Genomic DNA, 18,198 nt, shown 5'->3' with positions numbered 1-18,198 from the left:
GTAAATGGACACGTTCTCTCATTCCAACGTTCTGATATATATAGAAAGACTCACCTGTGACCTCACAATGTCCTGACGTCACAGAAACGTGACATCACTGACAACAATCACATTGCGTCACAGACTAGGTGTTCTTACCAGGAGACACGCGTTTGGAGGCCTCTTTTTCAACCCCCAGAGGCGCAAAAAAAACCCAAAAAGAGTGTGCATCGACCGGGAATCGAACCCGGGTCACCCGCGTGGCAGGCGAGTATTCTACCACTAGACCACCGATGCTTCACACTAACAGTGCCTTTTCTTAGCTTCTCATTCTTAAGTTAAAGAAGACAGCTGGCAAGGAGGAAGTGTTCAGTTGACGTGTCCATTTACTCCATATGGATGCAAATGCAGTGTCCTCTTCATTTAAATACAATTTGTTATCAGTGCTTCGTAGATTGTAGACCCTCGTTGCATAAGACAGAAATACATTTCCAAAGCCCAATTTCATTCAGTTTGTGACGTAAGCCGTCTCGTTTAGTGGCGTGCCTCGAAGCGTGGCCAATCAATCAGCAAATTTCATTAAGATGCCTATTCAACAAAGCTTAGCATGGTCAGCGTCGGTGGTGTAAAGGTTAACATGGTTGCCTTCCAAGCAGTCGATCCGGGTTCGATTCCCGGCCGACGCAACTTTTTATTCCTGCAGGAACATAGCTAGAGAAACGTCGAGTTCATCTCTGACTGAAGAAAGTACAAATGAATTACTCCATGACTATACATCATGTTGATATATATAATTTGCTGTGGACACTTTCTGTTATCTCAGCCATGCTGTGAAGTGAAATATTGTGTGTAATCCAACGTAGAACTGACGGTATTACTGCTTCATTGACAGCCTGACACCGATTGCTGTGGGACAATGCTAAAAGCTGCACAACATTCCGTCCTTACATCAACTTCAATGTAAATGGACACGTTCTCTCATTCCAACGTTCTGATATATATAGAAAGACTCACCTGTGACCTCACAATGTCCTGACGTCACAGAAACGTGACATCACTGACAACAATCACATTGCGTCACAGACTAGGTGTTCTTACCAGGAGACACGCGTTTGGAGGCCTCTTTTTCAACCCCCAGAGGCGCAAAAAAAAACCAAAAAGAGTGTGCATCGACCGGGAATCGAACCCGGGTCACCCGCGTGGCAGGCGAGTATTCTACCACTAGACCACCGATGCTTCACACTAACAGTGCCTTTTCTTAGCTTCTCATTCTTAAGTTAAAGAAGACAGCTGGCAAGGAGGAAGTGTTCAGTTGACGTGTCCATTTACTCCATATGGATGCAAATGCAGTGTCCTCTTCATTTAAATACAATTTGTTATCAGTGCTTCGTAGATTGTAGACCCTCGTTGCATAAGACAGAAATACATTTCCAAAGCCCAATTTCATTCAGTTTGTGACGTAAGCCGTCTCGTTTAGTGGCGTGCCTCGAAGCGTGGCCAATCAATCAGCAAATTTCATTAAGATGCCTATTCAACAAAGCTTAGCATGGTCAGCGTCGGTGGTGTAAAGGTTAGCATGGTTGCCTTCCAAGCAGTCGATCCGGGTTCGATTCCCGGCCGACGCAACTTTTTATTCCTGCAGGAACATAGCTAGAGAAACGTCGAGTTCATCTCTGACTGAAGAAAGTACAAATGAATTACTCCATGACTATACATCATTTTGATATATATAATTTGCTGTGGACACTTTCTGTTATCTCAGCCATGCTGTGAAGTGAAATATTGTGTGTAATCCAACGTAGAACTGACGGTATTACTGCTTCATTGACAGCCTGACACCGATTGCTGTGGGACAATGCTAAAAGCTGCACAACATTCCGTCCTTACATCAACTTCAATGTAAATGGACACGTTCTCTCATTCCAACGTTCTGATATATATAGAAAGACTCACCTGTGACCTCACAATGTCCTGACGTCACAGAAACGTGACATCACTGACAACAATCACATTGCGTCACAGACTAGGTGTTCTTACCAGGAGACACGCGTTTGGAGGCCTCTTTTTCAACCCCCAGAGGCGCAAAAAAAACCCAAAAAGAGTGTGCATCGACCGGGAATCGAACCCGGGTCACCCGCGTGGCAGGCGAGTATTCTACCACTAGACCACCGATGCTTCACACTAACAGTGCCTTTTCTTAGCTTCTCATTCTTAAGTTAAAGAAGACAGCTGGCAAGGAGGAAGTGTTCAGTTGACGTGTCCATTTACTCCATATGGATGCAAATGCAGTGTCCTCTTCATTTAAATACAATTTGTTATCAGTGCTTCGTAGATTGTAGACCCTCGTTGCATAAGACAGAAATACATTTCCAAAGCCCAATTTCATTCAGTTTGTGACGTAAGCCGTCTCGTTTAGTGGCGTGCCTCGAAGCGTGGCCAATCAATCAGCAAATTTCATTAAGATGCCTATTCAACAAAGCTTAGCATGGTCAGCGTCGGTGGTGTAAAGGTTAGCATGGTTGCCTTCCAAGCAGTCGATCCGGGTTCGATTCCCGGCCGACGCAACTTTTTATTCCTGCAGGAACATAGCTAGAGAAACGTCGAGTTCATCTCTGACTGAAGAAAGTACAAATGAATTACTCCATGACTATACATCATTTTGATATATATAATTTGCTGTGGACACTTTCTGTTATCTCAGCCATGCTGTGAAGTGAAATATTGTGTGTAATCCAACGTAGAACTGACGGTATTACTGCTTCATTGACAGCCTGACACCGATTGCTGTGGGACAATGCTAAAAGCTGCACAACATTCCGTCCTTACATCAACTTCAATGTAAATGGACACGTTCTCTCATTCCAACGTTCTGATATATATAGAAAGACTCACCTGTGACCTCACAATGTCCTGACGTCACAGAAACGTGACATCACTGACAACAATCACATTGCGTCACAGACTAGGTGTTCTTACCAGGAGACACGCGTTTGGAGGCCTCTTTTTCAACCCCCAGAGGCGCAAAAAAAACCCAAAAAGAGTGTGCATCGACCGGGAATCGAACCCGGGTCACCCGCGTGGCAGGCGAGTATTCTACCACTAGACCACCGATGCTTCACACTAACAGTGCCTTTTCTTAGCTTCTCATTCTTAAGTTAAAGAAGACAGCTGGCAAGGAGGAAGTGTTCAGTTGACGTGTCCATTTACTCCATATGGATGCAAATGCAGTGTCCTCTTCATTTAAATACAATTTGTTATCAGTGCTTCGTAGATTGTAGACCCTCGTTGCATAAGACAGAAATACATTTCCAAAGCCCAATTTCATTCAGTTTGTGACGTAAGCCGTCTCGTTTAGTGGCGTGCCTCGAAGCGTGGCCAATCAATCAGCAAATTTCATTAAGATGCCTATTCAACAAAGCTTAGCATGGTCAGCGTCGGTGGTGTAAAGGTTAGCATGGTTGCCTTCCAAGCAGTCGATCCGGGTTCGATTCCCGGCCGACGCAACTTTTTATTCCTGCAGGAACATAGCTAGAGAAACGTCGAGTTCATCTCTGACTGAAGAAAGTACAAATGAATTACTCCATGACTATACATCATTTTGATATATATAATTTGCTGTGGACACTTTCTGTTATCTCAGCCATGCTGTGAAGTGAAATATTGTGTGTAATCCAACGTAGAACTGACGGTATTACTGCTTCATTGACAGCCTGACACCGATTGCTGTGGGACAATGCTAAAAGCTGCACAACATTCCGTCCTTACATCAACTTCAATGTAAATGGACACGTTCTCTCATTCCAACGTTCTGATATATATAGAAAGACTCACCTGTGACCTCACAATGTCCTGACGTCACAGAAACGTGACATCACTGACAACAATCACATTGCGTCACAGACTAGGTGTTCTTACCAGGAGACACGCGTTTGGAGGCCTCTTTTTCAACCCCCAGAGGCGCAAAAAAAACCCAAAAAGAGTGTGCATCGACCGGGAATCGAACCCGGGTCACCCGCGTGGCAGGCGAGTATTCTACCACTAGACCACCGATGCTTCACACTAACAGTGCCTTTTCTTAGCTTCTCATTCTTAAGTTAAAGAAGACAGCTGGCAAGGAGGAAGTGTTCAGTTGACGTGTCCATTTACTCCATATGGATGCAAATGCAGTGTCCTCTTCATTTAAATACAATTTGTTATCAGTGCTTCGTAGATTGTAGACCCTCGTTGCATAAGACAGAAATACATTTCCAAAGCCCAATTTCATTCAGTTTGTGACGTAAGCCGTCTCGTTTAGTGGCGTGCCTCGAAGCGTGGCCAATCAATCAGCAAATTTCATTAAGATGCCTATTCAACAAAGCTTAGCATGGTCAGCGTCGGTGGTGTAAAGGTTAACATGGTTGCCTTCCAAGCAGTCGATCCGGGTTCGATTCCCGGCCGACGCAACTTTTTATTCCTGCAGGAACATAGCTAGAGAAACGTCGAGTTCATCTCTGACTGAAGAAAGTACAAATGAATTACTCCATGACTATACATCATGTTGATATATATAATTTGCTGTGGACACTTTCTGTTATCTCAGCCATGCTGTGAAGTGAAATATTGTGTGTAATCCAACGTAGAACTGACGGTATTACTGCTTCATTGACAGCCTGACACCGATTGCTGTGGGACAATGCTAAAAGCTGCACAACATTCCGTCCTTACATCAACTTCAATGTAAATGGACACGTTCTCTCATTCCAACGTTCTGATATATATAGAAAGACTCACCTGTGACCTCACAATGTCCTGACGTCACAGAAACGTGACATCACTGACAACAATCACATTGCGTCACAGACTAGGTGTTCTTACCAGGAGACACGCGTTTGGAGGCCTCTTTTTCAACCCCCAGAGGCGCAAAAAAAACCCAAAAAGAGTGTGCATCGACCGGGAATCGAACCCGGGTCACCCGCGTGGCAGGCGAGTATTCTACCACTAGACCACCGATGCTTCACACTAACAGTGCCTTTTCTTAGCTTCTCATTCTTAAGTTAAAGAAGACAGCTGGCAAGGAGGAAGTGTTCAGTTGACGTGTCCATTTACTCCATATGGATGCAAATGCAGTGTCCTCTTCATTTAAATACAATTTGTTATCAGTGCTTCGTAGATTGTAGACCCTCGTTGCATAAGACAGAAATACATTTCCAAAGCCCAATTTCATTCAGTTTGTGACGTAAGCCGTCTCGTTTAGTGGCGTGCCTCGAAGCGTGGCCAATCAATCAGCAAATTTCATTAAGATGCCTATTCAACAAAGCTTAGCATGGTCAGCGTCGGTGGTGTAAAGGTTAGCATGGTTGCCTTCCAAGCAGTCGATCCGGGTTCGATTCCCGGCCGACGCAACTTTTTATTCCTGCAGGAACATAGCTAGAGAAACGTCGAGTTCATCTCTGACTGAAGAAAGTACAAATGAATTACTCCATGACTATACATCATTTTGATATATATAATTTGCTGTGGACACTTTCTGTTATCTCAGCCATGCTGTGAAGTGAAATATTGTGTGTAATCCAACGTAGAACTGACGGTATTACTGCTTCATTGACAGCCTGACACCGATTGCTGTGGGACAATGCTAAAAGCTGCACAACATTCCGTCCTTACATCAACTTCAATGTAAATGGACACGTTCTCTCATTCCAACGTTCTGATATATATAGAAAGACTCACCTGTGACCTCACAATGTCCTGACGTCACAGAAACGTGACATCACTGACAACAATCACATTGCGTCACAGACTAGGTGTTCTTACCAGGAGACACGCGTTTGGAGGCCTCTTTTTCAACCCCCAGAGGCGCAAAAAAAACCCAAAAAGAGTGTGCATCGACCGGGAATCGAACCCGGGTCACCCGCGTGGCAGGCGAGTATTCTACCACTAGACCACCGATGCTTCACACTAACAGTGCCTTTTCTTAGCTTCTCATTCTTAAGTTAAAGAAGACAGCTGGCAAGGAGGAAGTGTTCAGTTGACGTGTCCATTTACTCCATATGGATGCAAATGCAGTGTCCTCTTCATTTAAATACAATTTGTTATCAGTGCTTCGTAGATTGTAGACCCTCGTTGCATAAGACAGAAATACATTTCCAAAGCCCAATTTCATTCAGTTTGTGACGTAAGCCGTCTCGTTTAGTGGCGTGCCTCGAAGCGTGGCCAATCAATCAGCAAATTTCATTAAGATGCCTATTCAACAAAGCTTAGCATGGTCAGCGTCGGTGGTGTAAAGGTTAACATGGTTGCCTTCCAAGCAGTCGATCCGGGTTCGATTCCCGGCCGACGCAACTTTTTATTCCTGCAGGAACATAGCTAGAGAAACGTCGAGTTCATCTCTGACTGAAGAAAGTACAAATGAATTACTCCATGACTATACATCATGTTGATATATATAATTTGCTGTGGACACTTTCTGTTATCTCAGCCATGCTGTGAAGTGAAATATTGTGTGTAATCCAACGTAGAACTGACGGTATTACTGCTTCATTGACAGCCTGACACCGATTGCTGTGGGACAATGCTAAAAGCTGCACAACATTCCGTCCTTACATCAACTTCAATGTAAATGGACACGTTCTCTCATTCCAACGTTCTGATATATATAGAAAGACTCACCTGTGACCTCACAATGTCCTGACGTCACAGAAACGTGACATCACTGACAACAATCACATTGCGTCACAGACTAGGTGTTCTTACCAGGAGACACGCGTTTGGAGGCCTCTTTTTCAACCCCCAGAGGCGCAAAAAAAACCCAAAAAGAGTGTGCATCGACCGGGAATCGAACCCGGGTCACCCGCGTGGCAGGCGAGTATTCTACCACTAGACCACCGATGCTTCACACTAACAGTGCCTTTTCTTAGCTTCTCATTCTTAAGTTAAAGAAGACAGCTGGCAAGGAGGAAGTGTTCAGTTGACGTGTCCATTTACTCCATATGGATGCAAATGCAGTGTCCTCTTCATTTAAATACAATTTGTTATCAGTGCTTCGTAGATTGTAGACCCTCGTTGCATAAGACAGAAATACATTTCCAAAGCCCAATTTCATTCAGTTTGTGACGTAAGCCGTCTCGTTTAGTGGCGTGCCTCGAAGCGTGGCCAATCAATCAGCAAATTTCATTAAGATGCCTATTCAACAAAGCTTAGCATGGTCAGCGTCGGTGGTGTAAAGGTTAGCATGGTTGCCTTCCAAGCAGTCGATCCGGGTTCGATTCCCGGCCGACGCAACTTTTTATTCCTGCAGGAACATAGCTAGAGAAACGTCGAGTTCATCTCTGACTGAAGAAAGTACAAATGAATTACTCCATGACTATACATCATGTTGATATATATAATTTGCTGTGGACACTTTCTGTTATCTCAGCCATGCTGTGAAGTGAAATATTGTGTGTAATCCAAGGTAGAACTGACGGTATTACTGCTTCATTGACAGCCTGACACCGATTGCTGTGGGACAATGCTAAAAGCTGCACAACATTCCGTCCTTACATCAACTTCAATGTAAATGGACACGTTCTCTCATTCCAACGTTCTGATATATATAGAAAGACTCACCTGTGACCTCACAATGTCCTGACGTCACAGAAACGTGACATCACTGACAACAATCACATTGCGTCACAGACTAGGTGTTCTTACCAGGAGACACGCGTTTGGAGGCCTCTTTTTCAACCCCCAGAGGCGCAAAAAAAACCCAAAAAGAGTGTGCATCGACCGGGAATCGAACCCGGGTCACCCGCGTGGCAGGCGAGTATTCTACCACTAGACCACCGATGCTTCACACTAACAATGCCTTTTCTTAGCTTCTCATTCTTAAGTTAAAGAAGACAGCTGGCAAGGAGGAAGTGTTCAGTTGACGTGTCCATTTACTCCATATGGATGCAAATGCAGTGTCCTCTTCATTTAAATACAATTTGTTATCAGTGCTTCGTAGATTGTAGACCCTCGTTGCATAAGACAGAAATACATTTCCAAAGCCCAATTTCATTCAGTTTGTGACGTAAGCCGTCTCGTTTAGTGGCGTGCCTCGAAGCGTGGCCAATCAATCAGCAAATTTCATTAAGATGCCTATTCAACAAAGCTTAGCATGGTCAGCGTCGGTGGTGTAAAGGTTAACATGGTTGCCTTCCAAGCAGTCGATCCGGGTTCGATTCCCGGCCGACGCAACTTTTTATTCCTGCAGGAACATAGCTAGAGAAACGTCGAGTTCATCTCTGACTGAAGAAAGTACAAATGAATTACTCCATGACTATACATCATGTTGATATATATAATTTGCTGTGGACACTTTCTGTTATCTCAGCCATGCTGTGAAGTGAAATATTGTGTGTAATCCAACGTAGAACTGACGGTATTACTGCTTCATTGACAGCCTGACACCGATTGCTGTGGGACAATGCTAAAAGCTGCACAACATTCCGTCCTTACATCAACTTCAATGTAAATGGACACGTTCTCTCATTCCAACGTTCTGATATATATAGAAAGACTCACCTGTGACCTCACAATGTCCTGACGTCACAGAAACGTGACATCACTGACAACAATCACATTGCGTCACAGACTAGGTGTTCTTACCAGGAGACACGCGTTTGGAGGCCTCTTTTTCAACCCCCAGAGGCGCAAAAAAAACCCAAAAAGAGTGTGCATCGACCGGGAATCGAACCCGGGTCACCCGCGTGGCAGGCGAGTATTCTACCACTAGACCACCGATGCTTCACACTAACAGTGCCTTTTCTTAGCTTCTCATTCTTAAGTTAAAGAAGACAGCTGGCAAGGAGGAAGTGTTCAGTTGACGTGTCCATTTACTCCATATGGATGCAAATGCAGTGTCCTCTTCATTTAAATACAATTTGTTATCAGTGCTTCGTAGATTGTAGACCCTCGTTGCATAAGACAGAAATACATTTCCAAAGCCCAATTTCATTCAGTTTGTGACGTAAGCCGTCTCGTTTAGTGGCGTGCCTCGAAGCGTGGCCAATCAATCAGCAAATTTCATTAAGATGCCTATTCAACAAAGCTTAGCATGGTCAGCGTCGGTGGTGTAAAGGTTAGCATGGTTGCCTTCCAAGCAGTCGATCCGGGTTCGATTCCCGGCCGACGCAACTTTTTATTCCTGCAGGAACATAGCTAGAGAAACGTCGAGTTCATCTCTGACTGAAGAAAGTACAAATGAATTACTCCATGACTATACATCATTTTGATATATATAATTTGCTGTGGACACTTTCTGTTATCTCAGCCATGCTGTGAAGTGAAATATTGTGTGTAATCCAACGTAGAACTGACGGTATTACTGCTTCATTGACAGCCTGACACCGATTGCTGTGGGACAATGCTAAAAGCTGCACAACATTCCGTCCTTACATCAACTTCAATGTAAATGGACACGTTCTCTCATTCCAACGTTCTGATATATATAGAAAGACTCACCTGTGACCTCACAATGTCCTGACGTCACAGAAACGTGACATCACTGACAACAATCACATTGCGTCACAGACTAGGTGTTCTTACCAGGAGACACGCGTTTGGAGGCCTCTTTTTCAACCCCCAGAGGCGCAAAAAAAACCCAAAAAGGGTGTGCATCGACCGGGAATCGAACCCGGGTCACCCGCGTGGCAGGCGAGTATTCTACCACTAGACCACCGATGCTTCACACTAACAGTGCCTTTTCTTAGCTTCTCATTCTTAAGTTAAAGAAGACAGCTGGCAAGGAGGAAGTGTTCAGTTGACGTGTCCATTTACTCCATATGGATGCAAATGCAGTGTCCTCTTCATTTAAATACAATTTGTTATCAGTGCTTCGTAGATTGTAGACCCTCGTTGCATAAGACAGAAATACATTTCCAAAGCCCAATTTCATTCAGTTTGTGACGTAAGCCGTCTCGTTTAGTGGCGTGCCTCGAAGCGTGGCCAATCAATCAGCAAATTTCATTAAGATGCCTATTCAACAAAGCTTAGCATGGTCAGCGTCGGTGGTGTAAAGGTTAGCATGGTTGCCTTCCAAGCAGTCGATCCGGGTTCGATTCCCGGCCGACGCAACTTTTTATTCCTGCAGGAACATAGCTAGAGAAACGTCGAGTTCATCTCTGACTGAAGAAAGTACAAATGAATTACTCCATGACTATACATCATGTTGATATATATAATTTGCTGTGGACACTTTCTGTTATCTCAGCCATGCTGTGAAGTGAAATATTGTGTGTAATCCAACGTAGAACTGACGGTATTACTGCTTCATTGACAGCCTGACACCGATTGCTGTGGGACAATGCTAAAAGCTGCACAACATTCCGTCCTTACATCAACTTCAATGTAAATGGACACGTTCTCTCATTCCAACGTTCTGATATATATAGAAAGACTCACCTGTGACCTCACAATGTCCTGACGTCACAGAAACGTGACATCACTGACAACAATCACATTGCGTCACAGACTAGGTGTTCTTACCAGGAGACACGCGTTTGGAGGCCTCTTTTTCAACCCCCAGAGGCGCAAAAAAAACCCAAAAAGAGTGTGCATCGACCGGGAATCGAACCCGGGTCACCCGCGTGGCAGGCGAGTATTCTACCACTAGACCACCGATGCTTCACACTAACAGTGCCTTTTCTTAGCTTCTCATTCTTAAGTTAAAGAAGACAGCTGGCAAGGAGGAAGTGTTCAGTTGACGTGTCCATTTACTCCATATGGATGCAAATGCAGTGTCCTCTTCATTTAAATACAATTTGTTATCAGTGCTTCGTAGATTGTAGACCCTCGTTGCATAAGACAGAAATACATTTCCAAAGCCCAATTTCATTCAGTTTGTGACGTAAGCCGTCTCGTTTAGTGGCGTGCCTCGAAGCGTGGCCAATCAATCAGCAAATTTCATTAAGATGCCTATTCAACAAAGCTTAGCATGGTCAGCGTCGGTGGTGTAAAGGTTAGCATGGTTGCCTTCCAAGCAGTCGATCCGGGTTCGATTCCCGGCCGACGCAACTTTTTATTCCTGCAGGAACATAGCTAGAGAAACGTCGAGTTCATCTCTGACTGAAGAAAGTACAAATGAATTACTCCATGACTATACATCATTTTGATATATATAATTTGCTGTGGACACTTTCTGTTATCTCAGCCATGCTGTGAAGTGAAATATTGTGTGTAATCCAACGTAGAACTGACGGTATTACTGCTTCATTGACAGCCTGACACCGATTGCTGTGGGACAATGCTAAAAGCTGCACAACATTCCGTCCTTACATCAACTTCAATGTAAATGGACACGTTCTCTCATTCCAACGTTCTGATATATATAGAAAGACTCACCTGTGACCTCACAATGTCCTGACGTCACAGAAACGTGACATCACTGACAACAATCACATTGCGTCACAGACTAGGTGTTCTTACCAGGAGACACGCGTTTGGAGGCCTCTTTTTCAACCCCCAGAGGCGCAAAAAAAACCCAAAAAGAGTGTGCATCGACCGGGAATCGAACCCGGGTCACCCGCGTGGCAGGCGAGTATTCTACCACTAGACCACCGATGCTTCACACTAACAGTGCCTTTTCTTAGCTTCTCATTCTTAAGTTAAAGAAGACAGCTGGCAAGGAGGAAGTGTTCAGTTGACGTGTCCATTTACTCCATATGGATGCAAATGCAGTGTCCTCTTCATTTAAATACAATTTGTTATCAGTGCTTCGTAGATTGTAGACCCTCGTTGCATAAGACAGAAATACATTTCCAAAGCCCAATTTCATTCAGTTTGTGACGTAAGCCGTCTCGTTTAGTGGCGTGCCTCGAAGCGTGGCCAATCAATCAGCAAATTTCATTAAGATGCCTATTCAACAAAGCTTAGCATGGTCAGCGTCGGTGGTGTAAAGGTTAGCATGGTTGCCTTCCAAGCAGTCGATCCGGGTTCGATTCCCGGCCGACGCAACTTTTTATTCCTGCAGGAACATAGCTAGAGAAACGTCGAGTTCATCTCTGACTGAAGAAAGTACAAATGAATTACTCCATGACTATACATCATGTTGATATATATAATTTGCTGTGGACACTTTCTGTTATCTCAGCCATGCTGTGAAGTGAAATATTGTGTGTAATCCAAGGTAGAACTGACGGTATTACTGCTTCATTGACAGCCTGACACCGATTGCTGTGGGACAATGCTAAAAGCTGCACAACATTCCGTCCTTACATCAACTTCAATGTAAATGGACACGTTCTCTCATTCCAACGTTCTGATATCTATAGAAAGACTCACCTGTGACCTCACAATGGCCTGACGTCAGAGAAACGTGACATCACTGACAACAATCACATTGCGTCACAGACTAGGTGTTCTTACCAGGAGACACGCGTTTGGAGGCCTCTTTTTCAACCCCCAGAGGCGAAAAAAAAACAAAAAAGAGTGTGCATCGACCGGGAATCGAACCCGGGTCACCCGCGTGGCAGGCGAGTATTCTACCACTAGACCACCGATGCTTCACACTAACAGTGCCTTTTCTTAGCTTTTCATTCTTAAGTTAAAGAAGACAGCTGGCAAGGAGGAAGTGTTCAGTTGACGTGTCCATTTACTCCATATGGATGCAAATGCAGTGTCCTCTTCATTTAAATACAATTTGTTATCAGTGCTTCGTAGATTGTAGACCCTCGTTGCATAAGACAGAAATACATTTCCAAAGCCCAATTTCATTCAGTTTGTGACGTAAGCCGTCTCGTTTAGTGGCGTGCCTCGAAGCGTGGCCAATCAATCAGCAAATTTCATTAAGATGCCTATTCAACAAAGCTTAGCATGGTCAGCGTCGGTGGTGTAAAGGTTAGCATGGTTGCCTTCCAAGCAGTCGATCCGGGTTCGATTCCCGGCCGACGCAACTTTTTATTCCTGCAGGAACATAGCTAGAGAAACGTCGAGTTCATCTCTGACTGAAGAAAGTACAAATGAATTACTCCATGACTATACATCATTTTGATATATATAATTTGCTGTGGACACTTTCTGTTATCTCAGCCATGCTGTGAAGTGAAATATTGTGTGTAATCCAACGTAGAACTGACGGTATTACTGCTTCATTGACAGCCTGACACCGATTGCTGTGGGACAATGCTAAAAGCTGCACAACATTCCGTCCTTACATCAACTTCAATGTAAATGGACACGTTCTCTCATTCCAACGTTCTGATATATATAGAAAGACTCACCTGTGACCTCACAATGTCCTGACGTCACAGAAACGTGACATCACTGACAACAATCACATTGCGTCACAGACTAGGTGTTCTTACCAGGAGACACGCGTTTGGAGGCCTCTTTTTCAACCCCCAGAGGCGCAAAAAAAACCCAAAAAGAGTGTGCATCGACCGGGAATCGAACCCGGGTCACCCGCGTGGCAGGCGAGTATTCTACCACTAGACCACCGATGCTTCACACTAACAGTGCCTTTTCTTAGCTTCTCATTCTTAAGTTAAAGAAGACAGCTGGCAAGGAGGAAGTGTTCAGTTGACGTGTCCATTTACTCCATATGGATGCAAATGCAGTGTCCTCTTCATTTAAATACAATTTGTTATCAGTGCTTCGTAGATTGTAGACCCTCGTTGCATAAGACAGAAATACATTTCCAAAGCCCAATTTCATTCAGTTTGTGACGTAAGCCGTCTCGTTTAGTGGCGTGCCTCGAAGCGTGGCCAATCAATCAGCAAATTTCATTAAGATGCCTATTCAACAAAGCTTAGCATGGTCAGCGTCGGTGGTGTAAAGGTTAGCATGGTTGCCTTCCAAGCAGTCGATCCGGGTTCGATTCCCGGCCGACGCAACTTTTTATTCCTGCAGGAACATAGCTAGAGAAACGTCGAGTTCATCTCTGACTGAAGAAAGTACAAATGAATTACTCCATGACTATACATCATGTTGATATATATAATTTGCTGTGGACACTTTCTGTTATCTCAGCCATGCTGTGAAGTGAAATATTGTGTGTAATCCAAGGTAGAACTGACGGTATTACTGCTTCATTGACAGCCTGACACCGATTGCTGTGGGACAATGCTAAAAGCTGCACAACATTCCGTCCTTACATCAACTTCAATGTAAATGGACACGTTCTCTCATTCCAACGTTCTGATATCTATAGAAAGACTCACCTGTGACCTCACAATGTCCTGACGTCAGAGAAACGTGACATCACTAACAATCACATTGCGACACAAACCAGACTTGTCCTGTCTATGATTTTAAATATTTTGTGTAATCCATTTTGATATTGGGACTCTTTTAGAATTTGTCTATTTGCTGGTGTTTATTCCTAAATACTTTTTTGAGAAGATCGAATATAGTGGAGAAAAGAAGTTAAGAGTATTGGGTTTTTTGTGATTGATATTTCATCAGTGTTTTAATGTGTGGATTGATTATTATTTATGATTTAAAAACTTACATTCCGAAATGCCTAACTCGGACAGCCATCTCGGGTGATACTACGGCGACGTCGACGTCGGAAGGGACACCCTTCTTGTGGCTGACTGCTGACAGCTCGAGAGCGTGTGTGCTTCCTCGAGCATTTGGATCAAAAGATTACTTGTTAATGGAGTAAAGTTTCCAATTTAACTCCATTATTGGATGCAAAAACCACCTGGCTGCATGTTTGTTACAATAACAACACTCAGAGGTGAATAGCCACACGTGCTATTTTCAACGAAGACATCGAGTCTAAAATGCACACATCTCGAGCACATTTCCAATCGTTCCAAAAGTTGCATGTCTTTTCTCAAGATATCTAACTGTCTAACTATGAAAGTAAAACACAACATCTCTCGTTACTGCCTCTGATACGCTAAAACAAGCGCCCAAACAAAGGCAATGAAGCACTTTCATCCGACAAATTCGCCATTTTGCGACCGAAAACATTCCACACTGTTACTGACCACATGGTCTGGGGCACCAAACTTATCGTTGACATTTGCTTTTCGCTCCATAAGTAACCTGGATGTTTCTTTCAACAAAACAGTGTTCCAAGACGCGAATCCGGACACACAGGAGTGGCGTGAACCCCTATATGTAGCGTAAGATGTACATCTATATACTATCTATATACTCAGTCGATCGTCATAGATTAAATATTTTTGTCTGCCACTATTAACCCGACTTTACTGGCATCACGACAGCGTGGTTCTTCATCGTTTTCATGTTAACTTTATTCGAAAAACAGCATAGGCTATGATCTAGGCGGACAAAAACTGAATGTTTGAGTTTTCACATGTATCACAAGTACCAGATACTTGCCAGACACTATAAAGATGCACTCCAATAAAAGAACAATTCATTCTGTAAACCAACTGAAAATGCGAGAATGATGATTCATGGCAGTTGCCCTTCACCTTTACCCCGTGGGTGTAATAAATTATGTAGCTTAAGTTTGCGCTGGAAACCACCGAAATTAAGCAACGTCGTCGGGTCCGGATAGTACTTGGATGGGCGAACGCCTGTAAAAGCCAGGTACAGCAGACATTTATATACCCTACCTATTTCTGTCCAGTATAGATCTTTTTCTCCCGATTCTGCAATCGGTCTGCAATCGGAATTACACTTTATCTTGGCTGTATTAAGTCCCGAATTAGATTCAGAAAGCTTACATTCAATATATGTCAGACTGAATAATTTGTGTGTGAACTTACGTTGTGTGAACTTACATGGAGCTATGCTGGTATACCCTTTGATGAATAACATTGAATGAGCCTTGAAAATATGACGGACTTCGGAAATATACCCAGTGACGTGAAATGTAAGCACAATGTTTATGTCTGATATAACTATTTTGTTCTGAAACTCAGAACTGTTAATAATTACATGACCTAAAACACCGGAAAGAGCATGTAAAATCTCCAAAGCAACCAAGAACATGCTGGTGGTTTGCTTTCGTACATTTGTTATGTAAATATCATTCAAACCTCTCACAAAATATAGAGTTGTCCTTAGTTGGAACATTAGTGCTTTCTGACTATCAGTCAGATGAGCTAAAACAATGGAAAAGTCGTAAAACAAGACACAAAAAGCAAGTAACTTTAACTGAATTTATTACAAATTTCAGAATTTTTGTAACATGCAACAAGTAAGCCATTTTTGATGGGCTGTCATAAAAAAAACTCACAACTTCCTGACGTGAAAACATACATATCTCCATACAACCATGTGAACCTGATGGCCCAGGAACATTCCTTGAATCTGTTTACTGCACTTTCCACTAAACCAAAGATCTAAATGATGGGCTCTTGCGACTTATATTGAAGAAAATAACTGATTTCCCCTGAAGTTGTTCACAACCACCATGTGATTCAGGAGTCCTGCATCCATCGAAGTTCATTTGCTTCAGGAGTCTTGCATCCACATGAGCTCATGGGTTTCAAGAATCTTGCATCCCCCAAGCACACGAGCTTCCAGAATCTTGCACCCTTCCAAGAACTTGGGCTTCAAGAATCTTGCATCCCTCCAGCCCATGGGTTTCAAGAATCTTGCATCCCTCAAGCCCATGAGCTTCAAGTATCTTCCACCCATTTAAGCTCATGGATCTCAAGAATCTTGCACCCTTCCAGCCTCACGTGCTTCAAGTATCTTGCATCCTTCCGAGCTCATAAGCTTGAAGAATCTTGCACCCACCGAGACATATTGGCTTCAAGTATCTTGCACCCACCCCGACACACTGGCCTCAAGCATCCTGCACCAACCCAGGCAAAAAGCTTCAAGAATCTTGCACCCACCCAGGACTACTGGTATCAATGACGTGGCTCACACCAGGTAGCAGTAGATGTGGTAAACCACAGCAGCCAGCATCACTTTAGTACTGACTCCACATCAGGCTGCAATCTTGCTATCCACAGGTCTAGTGTGAGCTCACTCGAACATGCATATTTGTATGTAGTATGTAGTTTATATCAGGAAGTTTCTTGCCAATGTATTCTGATTAGTGGTAGTCCCACTGTAACAGTTGCCTGGACACATCAGGCAGCGTACAGGAGACAGAGCACAGCCATCACTGCACACTCGTTCCAGCAGCATGTGGATACTGATCTCTACACACTATCAGTGCCACAACATACAGCTACAGCCTTGTGATACTCTGTACCAATCTACTCTGTGTCAATCTCTGTATATCAACACAGATTCTCATGTACAACATGCAACAAATAATATATCTACATAAAACTGATGGTATGAAATAAGTTGAAAGCCAAGGGAAGAGTTTCATTTGAACTGTTATAAGACAAATACAAACACTTAAAATACACCATTTAGAAAAAGTAGGGCTATTCCATTTAGCAAGCACACCACTCACCAATACCAATGAGAAAAAGAAATGCAGTGTATATATGTTACAGTCAGACTGTGAAATCAGTCATTTCGTGAATGACCTTTCCGGCATTTCTTGTCATTTTGTTTAACGACAATCAATATACTTCAGTCATTTCATGAAATTTCATTTTATCTGTATATGTGGTGGCCAGGGATTTGTGAGGTGTGGTCACTCTGGACACAGCAAATCAAACAAACAGGTGTAAATGCTTCAAAGCCACGCTGAAGTGCAACAGTCACTGCCACAGTAGTTTTAACTAATGTGATAATAAGTCATGCTGCAATTGTGATCCACTTAAATGAAATTTCATGAAATGACTGAAGTATATTGATGATTAATAGACAAAAAGCTGACCCTCTTAGTCATTTCATGAAATGACTGCAATATTTAGTCATTGGCTGATTTCACAATCTGACTGTAACATACATATACTGCTGAAGCATTTCCACAGGAATGGAATAAGTTGTCACATATTCCCTTTATCACTCCTCATCTGTTTTCTCCTGGAATTTGTTTTCTATAATCATTGTAAATCACATATTCCCTACTTTCTTTAATAGCATATTTGTTTGGACAATTATTAAGTACAGAAATAGACATTCTGTAACACTGCCTTATGCTCCAGATATTTTGCAATGTGTACATGTATTTTCTCTTCCATTGCCATTTCTGTGAGTTAAGTTAATATTTAATGTCACATCGGCAATGTTTCAGAAGAGGATAACATGATACAGAGTACTGGCACAGTTAACCGCTCCAATTGAAACATCAGTTTGTACCACAAGGCAGACTAACAAGGTCTACATAAATCACCCAAAGAGTTTCAATCTTAAATACTTATCACTTACAACAATTTTCTT

General features: G+C 43.1%; 30 non-coding genes across 30 annotated transcripts; 15 read left to right on the top strand and 15 right to left on the bottom strand.

The window, feature by feature from the left end:
- Positions 1-205: 205 nt before the first annotated feature.
- Positions 206-276, bottom strand: Trnag-gcc (transfer RNA glycine (anticodon GCC)). Its single transcript has one exon. It is a non-coding gene; the product is annotated as a tRNA-Gly (tRNA).
- Positions 277-593: 317 nt separating this feature from the next.
- Positions 594-665, top strand: Trnag-ucc (transfer RNA glycine (anticodon UCC)). The gene has a single exon. It is a non-coding gene; the product is annotated as a tRNA-Gly (tRNA).
- A 479-nt stretch (positions 666-1,144) lies between these two features.
- On the bottom strand, positions 1,145-1,215 carry Trnag-gcc (transfer RNA glycine (anticodon GCC)). The gene has a single exon. It is a non-coding gene; the product is annotated as a tRNA-Gly (tRNA).
- A 317-nt stretch (positions 1,216-1,532) lies between these two features.
- Trnag-ucc (transfer RNA glycine (anticodon UCC)) lies at positions 1,533-1,604 on the top strand. Its single transcript has one exon. It is a non-coding gene; the product is annotated as a tRNA-Gly (tRNA).
- A 479-nt stretch (positions 1,605-2,083) lies between these two features.
- On the bottom strand, positions 2,084-2,154 carry Trnag-gcc (transfer RNA glycine (anticodon GCC)). The gene has a single exon. It is a non-coding gene; the product is annotated as a tRNA-Gly (tRNA).
- A 317-nt stretch (positions 2,155-2,471) lies between these two features.
- Trnag-ucc (transfer RNA glycine (anticodon UCC)) lies at positions 2,472-2,543 on the top strand. Its single transcript has one exon. It is a non-coding gene; the product is annotated as a tRNA-Gly (tRNA).
- A 479-nt stretch (positions 2,544-3,022) lies between these two features.
- Positions 3,023-3,093, bottom strand: Trnag-gcc (transfer RNA glycine (anticodon GCC)). The gene has a single exon. It is a non-coding gene; the product is annotated as a tRNA-Gly (tRNA).
- Positions 3,094-3,410: 317 nt separating this feature from the next.
- Positions 3,411-3,482, top strand: Trnag-ucc (transfer RNA glycine (anticodon UCC)). Its single transcript has one exon. It is a non-coding gene; the product is annotated as a tRNA-Gly (tRNA).
- Positions 3,483-3,961: 479 nt separating this feature from the next.
- Positions 3,962-4,032, bottom strand: Trnag-gcc (transfer RNA glycine (anticodon GCC)). The gene has a single exon. It is a non-coding gene; the product is annotated as a tRNA-Gly (tRNA).
- A 317-nt stretch (positions 4,033-4,349) lies between these two features.
- On the top strand, positions 4,350-4,421 carry Trnag-ucc (transfer RNA glycine (anticodon UCC)). The gene has a single exon. It is a non-coding gene; the product is annotated as a tRNA-Gly (tRNA).
- Positions 4,422-4,900: 479 nt separating this feature from the next.
- On the bottom strand, positions 4,901-4,971 carry Trnag-gcc (transfer RNA glycine (anticodon GCC)). The gene has a single exon. It is a non-coding gene; the product is annotated as a tRNA-Gly (tRNA).
- A 317-nt stretch (positions 4,972-5,288) lies between these two features.
- On the top strand, positions 5,289-5,360 carry Trnag-ucc (transfer RNA glycine (anticodon UCC)). The gene has a single exon. It is a non-coding gene; the product is annotated as a tRNA-Gly (tRNA).
- Positions 5,361-5,839: 479 nt separating this feature from the next.
- Positions 5,840-5,910, bottom strand: Trnag-gcc (transfer RNA glycine (anticodon GCC)). Its single transcript has one exon. It is a non-coding gene; the product is annotated as a tRNA-Gly (tRNA).
- A 317-nt stretch (positions 5,911-6,227) lies between these two features.
- On the top strand, positions 6,228-6,299 carry Trnag-ucc (transfer RNA glycine (anticodon UCC)). Its single transcript has one exon. It is a non-coding gene; the product is annotated as a tRNA-Gly (tRNA).
- A 479-nt stretch (positions 6,300-6,778) lies between these two features.
- On the bottom strand, positions 6,779-6,849 carry Trnag-gcc (transfer RNA glycine (anticodon GCC)). Its single transcript has one exon. It is a non-coding gene; the product is annotated as a tRNA-Gly (tRNA).
- Positions 6,850-7,166: 317 nt separating this feature from the next.
- Positions 7,167-7,238, top strand: Trnag-ucc (transfer RNA glycine (anticodon UCC)). Its single transcript has one exon. It is a non-coding gene; the product is annotated as a tRNA-Gly (tRNA).
- Positions 7,239-7,717: 479 nt separating this feature from the next.
- Positions 7,718-7,788, bottom strand: Trnag-gcc (transfer RNA glycine (anticodon GCC)). Its single transcript has one exon. It is a non-coding gene; the product is annotated as a tRNA-Gly (tRNA).
- Positions 7,789-8,105: 317 nt separating this feature from the next.
- Positions 8,106-8,177, top strand: Trnag-ucc (transfer RNA glycine (anticodon UCC)). The gene has a single exon. It is a non-coding gene; the product is annotated as a tRNA-Gly (tRNA).
- A 479-nt stretch (positions 8,178-8,656) lies between these two features.
- On the bottom strand, positions 8,657-8,727 carry Trnag-gcc (transfer RNA glycine (anticodon GCC)). Its single transcript has one exon. It is a non-coding gene; the product is annotated as a tRNA-Gly (tRNA).
- A 317-nt stretch (positions 8,728-9,044) lies between these two features.
- Positions 9,045-9,116, top strand: Trnag-ucc (transfer RNA glycine (anticodon UCC)). The gene has a single exon. It is a non-coding gene; the product is annotated as a tRNA-Gly (tRNA).
- Positions 9,117-9,595: 479 nt separating this feature from the next.
- On the bottom strand, positions 9,596-9,666 carry Trnag-gcc (transfer RNA glycine (anticodon GCC)). Its single transcript has one exon. It is a non-coding gene; the product is annotated as a tRNA-Gly (tRNA).
- A 317-nt stretch (positions 9,667-9,983) lies between these two features.
- On the top strand, positions 9,984-10,055 carry Trnag-ucc (transfer RNA glycine (anticodon UCC)). The gene has a single exon. It is a non-coding gene; the product is annotated as a tRNA-Gly (tRNA).
- A 479-nt stretch (positions 10,056-10,534) lies between these two features.
- Positions 10,535-10,605, bottom strand: Trnag-gcc (transfer RNA glycine (anticodon GCC)). Its single transcript has one exon. It is a non-coding gene; the product is annotated as a tRNA-Gly (tRNA).
- A 317-nt stretch (positions 10,606-10,922) lies between these two features.
- Positions 10,923-10,994, top strand: Trnag-ucc (transfer RNA glycine (anticodon UCC)). Its single transcript has one exon. It is a non-coding gene; the product is annotated as a tRNA-Gly (tRNA).
- Positions 10,995-11,473: 479 nt separating this feature from the next.
- Positions 11,474-11,544, bottom strand: Trnag-gcc (transfer RNA glycine (anticodon GCC)). Its single transcript has one exon. It is a non-coding gene; the product is annotated as a tRNA-Gly (tRNA).
- A 317-nt stretch (positions 11,545-11,861) lies between these two features.
- Trnag-ucc (transfer RNA glycine (anticodon UCC)) lies at positions 11,862-11,933 on the top strand. Its single transcript has one exon. It is a non-coding gene; the product is annotated as a tRNA-Gly (tRNA).
- Positions 11,934-12,411: 478 nt separating this feature from the next.
- Trnag-gcc (transfer RNA glycine (anticodon GCC)) lies at positions 12,412-12,482 on the bottom strand. Its single transcript has one exon. It is a non-coding gene; the product is annotated as a tRNA-Gly (tRNA).
- Positions 12,483-12,799: 317 nt separating this feature from the next.
- On the top strand, positions 12,800-12,871 carry Trnag-ucc (transfer RNA glycine (anticodon UCC)). Its single transcript has one exon. It is a non-coding gene; the product is annotated as a tRNA-Gly (tRNA).
- A 479-nt stretch (positions 12,872-13,350) lies between these two features.
- On the bottom strand, positions 13,351-13,421 carry Trnag-gcc (transfer RNA glycine (anticodon GCC)). The gene has a single exon. It is a non-coding gene; the product is annotated as a tRNA-Gly (tRNA).
- Positions 13,422-13,738: 317 nt separating this feature from the next.
- On the top strand, positions 13,739-13,810 carry Trnag-ucc (transfer RNA glycine (anticodon UCC)). The gene has a single exon. It is a non-coding gene; the product is annotated as a tRNA-Gly (tRNA).
- The last annotated feature ends 4,388 nt before the right edge of the window (positions 13,811-18,198 follow it).

The sequence above is a fragment of the Haliotis asinina genome, chromosome 6, assembly GCF_037392515.1.
Source record: "Haliotis asinina isolate JCU_RB_2024 chromosome 6, JCU_Hal_asi_v2, whole genome shotgun sequence".
Taxonomy (NCBI): domain Eukaryota; kingdom Metazoa; phylum Mollusca; class Gastropoda; order Lepetellida; family Haliotidae; genus Haliotis; species Haliotis asinina.
The sequence above is the reverse complement of the archived record's forward strand: the minus strand, read 5'-3'. Positions and strand labels throughout refer to the sequence as shown.